Below are 7,660 nucleotides of genomic sequence, written 5' to 3'. Positions count from 1 at the left end.
GGGGGGGGGGGGGGGTGGTTGCTGCTGGGGTACAGGAATCCCACCCCTTCTACAAATAGAGCCAAAGCCCACATTCTCCAGCTGTCTCCATTGAAATCTGGGTTCCTTACCTCTGGCCTTTCTAATCCATCTTGGTAAGTGAGAGCAAGAGAATCTTCCAGAATCCTTGGAGCAGAAACACCCGAGAAGCTAACAGGGATACCAAATGAGCCTCCCCACCCCCGTTAATTTTATGTTTGTAACAATTTTGCCTGCCTGTGTATCTGTGCACCATTTGGGTGCCTGGTGCCTATAAGAGGCCAGAAGAGGGCACCAGGCCACTAACTGTTGTTACAGAAGGTAGTAAGCTGGAATGGCCAGTGCTCTTAACCACTGAATCTCCTCTTCAACCCCAAATTAGCCTTTTCACCTCCTAAATGCTTGTTGGACCAGGCAGGCCGGTTACAATTAGATCAGCGCCTGGAGAGATCAGGCCCCACTCCCTTCAACTGACATAAACCTGTTGAGGATAAAGAAACACCCATCTTAGTGCAGGGAAACAGGATAGGGATGATTTAGCCACACCTGTCCCAAGCCCAGTCCCTAGCTAAGGCAGATGTAACACGGCACTGTAAAAAACCAGTTCCTGGGGCTGGCGAGATGGCTCAGTGGGTAAGAGCACTGACTGCTCTTCCTAAGGTCCTGAGTTCAATTCCCAGCAACCACATGGTGGCTCACAACCATCTGTAATGAGATCTGATGCCCTCTTCTGCTGTGTCTGAAGACACAGTATACTTATGTATAATAATAAATAAATCTTAAAAAAAAAAGATTCCCTAAGTGCCTTGAAGTCCCAATGGCCTCAAATCATGCATGTCCCCACACAGCAAAGCCATAGATCACCCTAGGGCACAGGGTGCCTAGAGAAGTTATGAAAGAAAAGGTTTCTCTTAGTTCCCAGGATGCACGACTTCCCAGAGGTCCAGTCCCCATCTAGTGGCTGAAGTGAATAAGGAGCCCATTTCATCTGAGATGGTCTGCAGAATTCATCAACCAGTGTTCTTGCCTGCTGCTTCCTGACTAACAATAACACCAGGCACGCACTTGCTCTCTCTTGCTCTCTCTCTCTCTCTCTCTCTCTCTCTCTCTCTCTCTCTCTCTCTCTCTCTCTCTCTCTCTCTCTCTCTCTAGCTTTGGCTGTCCTTGAACTAGCTTTGTACACCAGGCTGGCCTTGAACTCACAGAGATCTGCCCACCTCTGATCTGATCCTGAGTGCTAGAATTAAAGGCGTGCGCCACCATCATCTGGAAACACTTCCAAGTCCTTACTTCTGGAAACTGAGTTTCTCTTATCTCCCATATGAAGCATATTCCTTCAGCCCCTTGAGAGGGACTCCAAACTTTAGAGAGGTGGGTGGATGGCTCAGTGGTTAGGCACACTCGAGGCTCTTGATGAGGGTCTGGGTTTGGTTCGTTAACAACCATTTGCAACTCTTCCAGTTCCAGGGCATCTGTTGCTCTCTTCTGGCTTACGAGAGCACCAGGTACACACATGGTGCACATACATGCAGGTTGGTTATTTATTTATTTTAAGGTAAGTGAAATCTGGACAGACTTAAAGGGGGCAGAGATTGCTGTCTTCCATCTTGCTCTAGGTCAGGCTGAGCATAGTTCTATAGTTTCCTGTCTAGCCTCTGTGGTGGCTGCTGCTTCCAGACCAGCCCGCTCCATCTCTCACTACCGCACTGCTCACTCTCTTCTGCTTTCTAGTGCAGCAATGTATAGAAGGTTGTTTCCTGCCTCTATACTGGACACTTCTTAGGGGCAGCAGCCATGCCTCATCCAGCTTCAAATGCTACCACCTAGTGCATGGCTAGAGAAGAGGTAGAGAATCAAGGTTGGTACCTGCTTCTAAGAGCAATGAATTTTCCTCAATGCACTGCTTTAGCTGCCCTGCACAGGCTCTGTTTTCTGTTCTTGGCAGAGTTAATGGCACTTTCCAACATAGGAAGGGGTGGTCTCATACTGCCTAGGCTGCCCTTGATCTTCCTGCCTCTGCATCCCAAGGGATGTGTATCACCTCCGTATCGTTTCTTATAGTATCAAGGAAAAGGAGAATTCTTTTCACCCCATTGGAAAACTAAAGCTCAAAGACAAGGAGACTTGCTCATAGAATACTGGGTGGTACAGTGATTCTGCCCCTACCTGACCTCAGGGTTCTCGGTCCATCAAGTAATCTGGGGACATGTTGTGAGTTTGAATCTCTGCTCTGGCTCCACCATCTCCCAGTTTCTTGTCTTCTTTGAAACCATTATGCCACCTGTAAAAACCTTTAGTGCCCCAATTAGGGCTCCTCGATTAATCAGGAGAGAGCCTTGATTTCCAAGGCTTATGCACGTTTGACATCATGAATACCAGAAACTATCATCTGAAGGCAGGTGTGAAGGTGCTTGGTTGTAATCTCGCTGTTGGGGTTAGGGGGAAGGCGTGAGTTTCCATAGTAGTGAGTTTTAGGCCAGCTTGGGCTACATGAAACTTTGTTTCAAAACAAACAAAAGAAAACCCTACCTGAAGAAGGAAGAGGCAGAGGCAGAGGCCTCCCGCAGAGGCAGACCCAGAGCTACTCTGGACTCAGCTAAAGAGCAATCTAAGCCAACCTAGCTTCTCCAGATTCATTCTTCTGCAACACTTCCTAATCCCATGTCAGCACCCGGAGCTTCAGTGTCCCTGTCCCACCTGGGTTTCTTCTCTTGCTTCTCAGCAGCATCTTGTTGAGGAAAGATTTTGATGGAGCTGGAGGGATAGCTAAGCAGTGGGTGGCAGTCTGAGTTCCCGGCATCCACTTTGGGTTACCGGGTGGGGGCTGGGTAGCTGCAGGGGATCTGACACTCACTTTTTGGCCTGGGGGAAGAGTCTGCCCTCATCTGTAGATACCACACACACACACACACACACACACACACACACACACACACACACACACACACACACACACACACACACACACACACACACATAATTTTTAAAAATGTTTTGCTTGTTTTTGTTTTGTTTTTGAGACAAGGTTTCTCTGTATAGCCTTGTCTGTCCTGGAACTCTGTTTTTAAAAAAAAAAAGACAGCAGGGCATGATGGTGTATGCCTTTAGTCTCGCAGGGGCAGAGGGTTCTCCGTGAGTTCGAGGCCAGCCGGGTCTACAAAATGAGTTCTAGGACAGCTAGGAGCTACAAAAAGAAAACTTGTCTTAAAAAAAAAAAAAAAGAGAGAGACTTTGATAAACTTGCACCCTGGCTGAGCAAATGACTCAAGACAGCTCTCTAGGCTGAGTCTCTGTGCCATTTGCATTTCAAAAGAAGTCCAGCCTTAGCTCCCAAAGTGAGGGCACTCTTGACAGCAATTTCAGTAGCTAATGAGAGCAGCAAAAGTCGAGGAGCAGAGACTGAACTTGCATCTTTCCTGTTTGCAGCATATAAGAACGAACTGGCAGAGACTCACCTACTGACCACACACTTGGTTTCCCTGTCCCCTTACTCAGCACTGAACAGCTGCTCAGCCGGGACCCTGGAGGCTCTCAGAGCCGGGCCCTTTCTGAGTTGTTGGCTTTGGAGTCAACACACCTGGCAGAATTACATACATTCATATTCTGTGTGTGTGTGTGTGTGTGTGTCTGTCAGTCTGTCTGTCTGTCTCTCTGCCTCTAAGTTAGTCTCCTGTCGTCCAGGTTGGCCTCAAACAGCCAAGAATGACCTTGAACTTGTGATCTTCCTGCTTTCATTGCTGGGCTTGTGGATGTGTTCCATGAAGCCCAGTTGTACTCAGCGCAGGGGATTGAACCCAGGGCTTTCCAAATGCTATGCATGTACTCTATCCACTGTGTTACACTCCCAGCCCTAGCCTCCGTATCTCAACTCTTGCTAGCTGTGAAGGCTGCCAGGGGCTTCTAGGAAAAAGCCACTGCTCTGGAGTCAAGGTGGGATGTAGTCTTTCTTCCAACTTAGCCCTCATCATGCATGCTCCAGGGCATTGGACCGACCCAGGGGGCTCTGCAGATGGTAGTACCTACCTTCAGGGGTTAAGAGGAAGCTCCTGTGACCCCAGAGTCCCCTTCTAGGTCATAGTTCCAATCTAGCTACTCAAGAATTTCACCTCTGGGCTGCAAGTTGGATCAGCAGGTAAAGGCATTTGCGCACAACTTTGACAACCTGAGTCGATCTCCAGAACCCTTTAATCCCAATACTTGGGAACAGAGACAGGCAGATCTCTGTGAATTCAAGGCTAGCCTGGCCTATATAACAAGTTCTAGGACAGCCGGGGCCACACAGGAGGAGGAGGAGGAGGAGGAAGGGCGGGGAGAGAGGAAGGAGGAAGATGATGGAGGGGGAGGAGGGGGAGAAGTCACTGCTGCAGCTGCATAAGTGGACAGGGAAAACTGATTCCATAAAGTTGTCATCTGACCTCCACATACAGCTGTGACATGCACAGTGCTCGTGCATGCCCACACGCGCGCGCGCGCACACACACACACACACACACACACACACAAAACACACACAAATACATTTCAAAAAATTCTCTCGCTGGGCAGTGGTGCACAGGCCTTTAATCCCAGCACTTGGGAGGGAGAGGCAGGTAGATTTCTGAGTTTGAGGCCAGCCTGGTCTACAGAGTGAGTTCCAGGACAGCCAGTGCTACACAGAGAAACCCTGTCAAGAAAAACCAAAAATAATAGTAGTAGTAGTAATAATAATAATAATAATAATAATAATAATAATAATAATAATAATAATAAAATTCTCTTTGCCCTCTAGCCAGGAATCAGACTTGTCTATTTTGTACGTGTGGTGTGAAGGCTTGTGTGGAGGCTAGTGCTCAGCCTTGGTACCTTCCTCTGTCTACCAATTTTCCCTTATTTTTGAGACAGAATTTCATTATGTAGCCTTGGCTTTTCTTTTAAAATAAAAACTCTGCTTGCTCACATGTATACTTAAAAGGAAACTCAAGGTTTTTGTCCCTCCAAAACATATTGTGTTTTATATGTTCAGATTGCATTTAGTAATCTCTTTAATGGATGCGGTGCTGTCTTCCTAACAGGACACTGTTCTTTGTTATTTTGCAGCACTTTGGCACGAGTGTTTTAGCGAAGGCACTCTAGGTCCCTTATCTCCTAAAAGCGCTGCACTAGCACAGGTGTAAACCGTTCATCCTAATCTCTCCAATGCATGTGATAGAAAACTCCCCACCGGTATCTTAAACAGGAAACTTAAGGTCGTTTTCAGGGTTACAGTCAGGGTCAGGATCAGGGTTAAGGTTAGGGTTACAGTTACAGGTAGAATTAGGTTTAGGTTTAGGTTAGGGGAAGGGTATGTAGATCAGGCCAGACTGGAACTCATGTAGAGCTGCTTGCTTCAGTTTCCTGAGTGCTGTGATCAAAGCCATGCATCACCGAAGCCCGGCTTCCACCTCATTTTCTCAGACAGGTGGGTAGGTCTCTCACGGAACCTATAGTCTGCCATTGCAGATCTGACCAGTAAGCCCTCCCCTCGCCGCCCGCCCCCCCACCCCCCCAACACACCTGGGATCTATTCACCCCTGCCTCCCTCCTCCAGGCTCTGAGATTACAGAGGCCTGCCTCCAGCCTGTCTTTTATGTGGGTGATGAGGGACTGAACTCAGGAGTTCAGGCTCGAGCCACAAGGGTTACCCACTGGGCCGTTTCTCCAGGCCTCAGCTTTAAATCCTAAGTCTGTCGCCTTGTGACTCTAGCTACAGGTGTGATAAATATAAATATATAAATATGCTTTTCTTCCCCTTCTCGGGAACCCAGAGGTTTCTGTGAAGCTTTAATGACACCCTTTGTCGTCAACCCTCCCTCCAGACCCCTCATCAATCCTGTGCGATGCATTTCGTGAGAGTTCACTTAGAATTGATCTGTTTACCTCTCAGGAACCCAGCCCGAGACAGGAAATCTAGTGTGCTTTACTTTTACATAGGCTCCTAAGGAACACTAGATTTTCTTTCTTTCTTTTTTCCTGAAAATTTGTGTTTGTTTTGCTGAGCTGGAGCTCAGACCGGGAGCCTGAGGCATGCCAGGCAAGTGTATGCCCCAGTTCCAACCCCAGCTCCACATGTGCTCTTCTTGTTCCTGTCACTCTGTTTTTAACTTCTGAAAAGACACAACACAGTTCCCAGTGCCACAAAAGACAGAGGGAAAGCCTCCTCGGGATGGGGCTGCCCTGGGATACGCCCTGCAGGGATAATGCATTTGATTGCTGTGCACCGCACCCTCTTAGCTCAGAGACATCAGCCGGGGCAGCCGGCTCCTTGTATAGTCAATGCTCCGTCCTGCCCACCCAGAGCCTCTCGGCTTGGCTTTCTGAAGCTGTAACAGGAACAACCCCCGAACTTACAAAGTGGAATAGCTTTCAACTAGTACAGTTCAACTAGTACAAGCAGCAATTAGAGCCCCTTCTCCTTTCGCCCAGGCTGGCCTTGAACTTGCTATATATATAGCCTCTGCCTTTCAAGTGCTGGGATCCTAAGTATTCACTAGCAGGTCCAGTTTATAAGTTGCTGGGGATAGAACCCAGGACGTCCTGCACGTTAGGCAAGCACTCGGCCAACTGGCCTATACCCGCAGCCCCCTTTTGTCTTTTTGCTATCTCTCCATGTCTCACTTCTGCTTCTCTGAGGCAGCTCCTGTCTTAGGGGATACATCGGACACCAGAGACACCAAAGTAGAAAGGTGCTAGTGACTCTCATGGTATACATGGCTCGATTCATAGATAGATGATAGATAGATAGATAGCTAGATATCCATTAATAAAACTATGTAACGTTGCATGAGGGGATTATTCTGCATGTATTCTAAATATGTTTTGTTTGGTTAGTTGGTTGTGCCATGACGCACAGTTTGCGTGACGGCGGTATCTGAGGCGTAAACTTCAAGGAAAGTCAGTCTCCTGCCTCCGCATTGTTGCCTGGCACCCCAAACTCAGAGGTAGCCCAGATATGTCCTCGTACTTGTGTGCTAGGGGCCCACAAAGATATCATTTCTTTACAGCTAGTAAGAGAAAATTCGGACATTGCTCTCTGACCTTCACCAATGTTCCAACATCCTAGTCAAACCCTGGCTTGGGATGTTAAGCCATTCAAACTAATTGCCTCCAGCCTTGTGGGTAGGGGCACTGAAGCTCACAGAATGAGAGACTTATCCCAGGACAAGGTCAAGTAAAATCCTCATTCTCAGTCATGTACTACAGCTGAACCACTCCTAGGAATCAGCAAGAGACTGTCTCTACTTCCCCAAAAGATTAGCATAGTGGGCGTTTTACCTAGGATGGGCGGGACCTTAACCTGAGAGTGTGTGTGTGAGAGACAGTCTACAGCATTGAGAATTCTAGATGCAGCAGTCTGCATTCAGCATTTGGTCTCGCTCGCACTCGGACTAGAACCAGAACTTAGGTAGACTAGGGCTTAGATTCATGTAGTCCATAGCCCCCCCGCACCCCCCCCCGGGCCCAGAGCGCTTGGGCCTGGGGGGTGCAGCACCAGTCGAGACTCAAGAGATTGAGCATTCGAGATTCGAACATTCAACATTGAAGATTCGAGCACTCAGCACTGAAGACTCGAGATTCAAGCCTCTACCCTCCTGGCTGGCGCAACTGCAGCACCCCCCCCCCCCAG

General features: G+C 48.3%; 1 protein-coding gene across 1 annotated transcript in view; it reads right to left on the bottom strand.

Moving 5' to 3' along the window:
* The window catches only part of Npffr1 (neuropeptide FF receptor 1), a 36,302-nt gene that overhangs the window by 25,708 nt on the left and 2,934 nt on the right, over positions 1–7,660 (bottom strand). The gene's annotated exons all lie outside the window — the stretch shown is intronic.

This window comes from Mastomys coucha, unplaced genomic scaffold, assembly GCF_008632895.1.
Source record: "Mastomys coucha isolate ucsf_1 unplaced genomic scaffold, UCSF_Mcou_1 pScaffold3, whole genome shotgun sequence".
Classification (NCBI taxonomy): Eukaryota; Metazoa; Chordata; class Mammalia; order Rodentia; family Muridae; genus Mastomys; species Mastomys coucha.
This window is presented reverse-complemented; position numbering and strand designations above follow the sequence as displayed.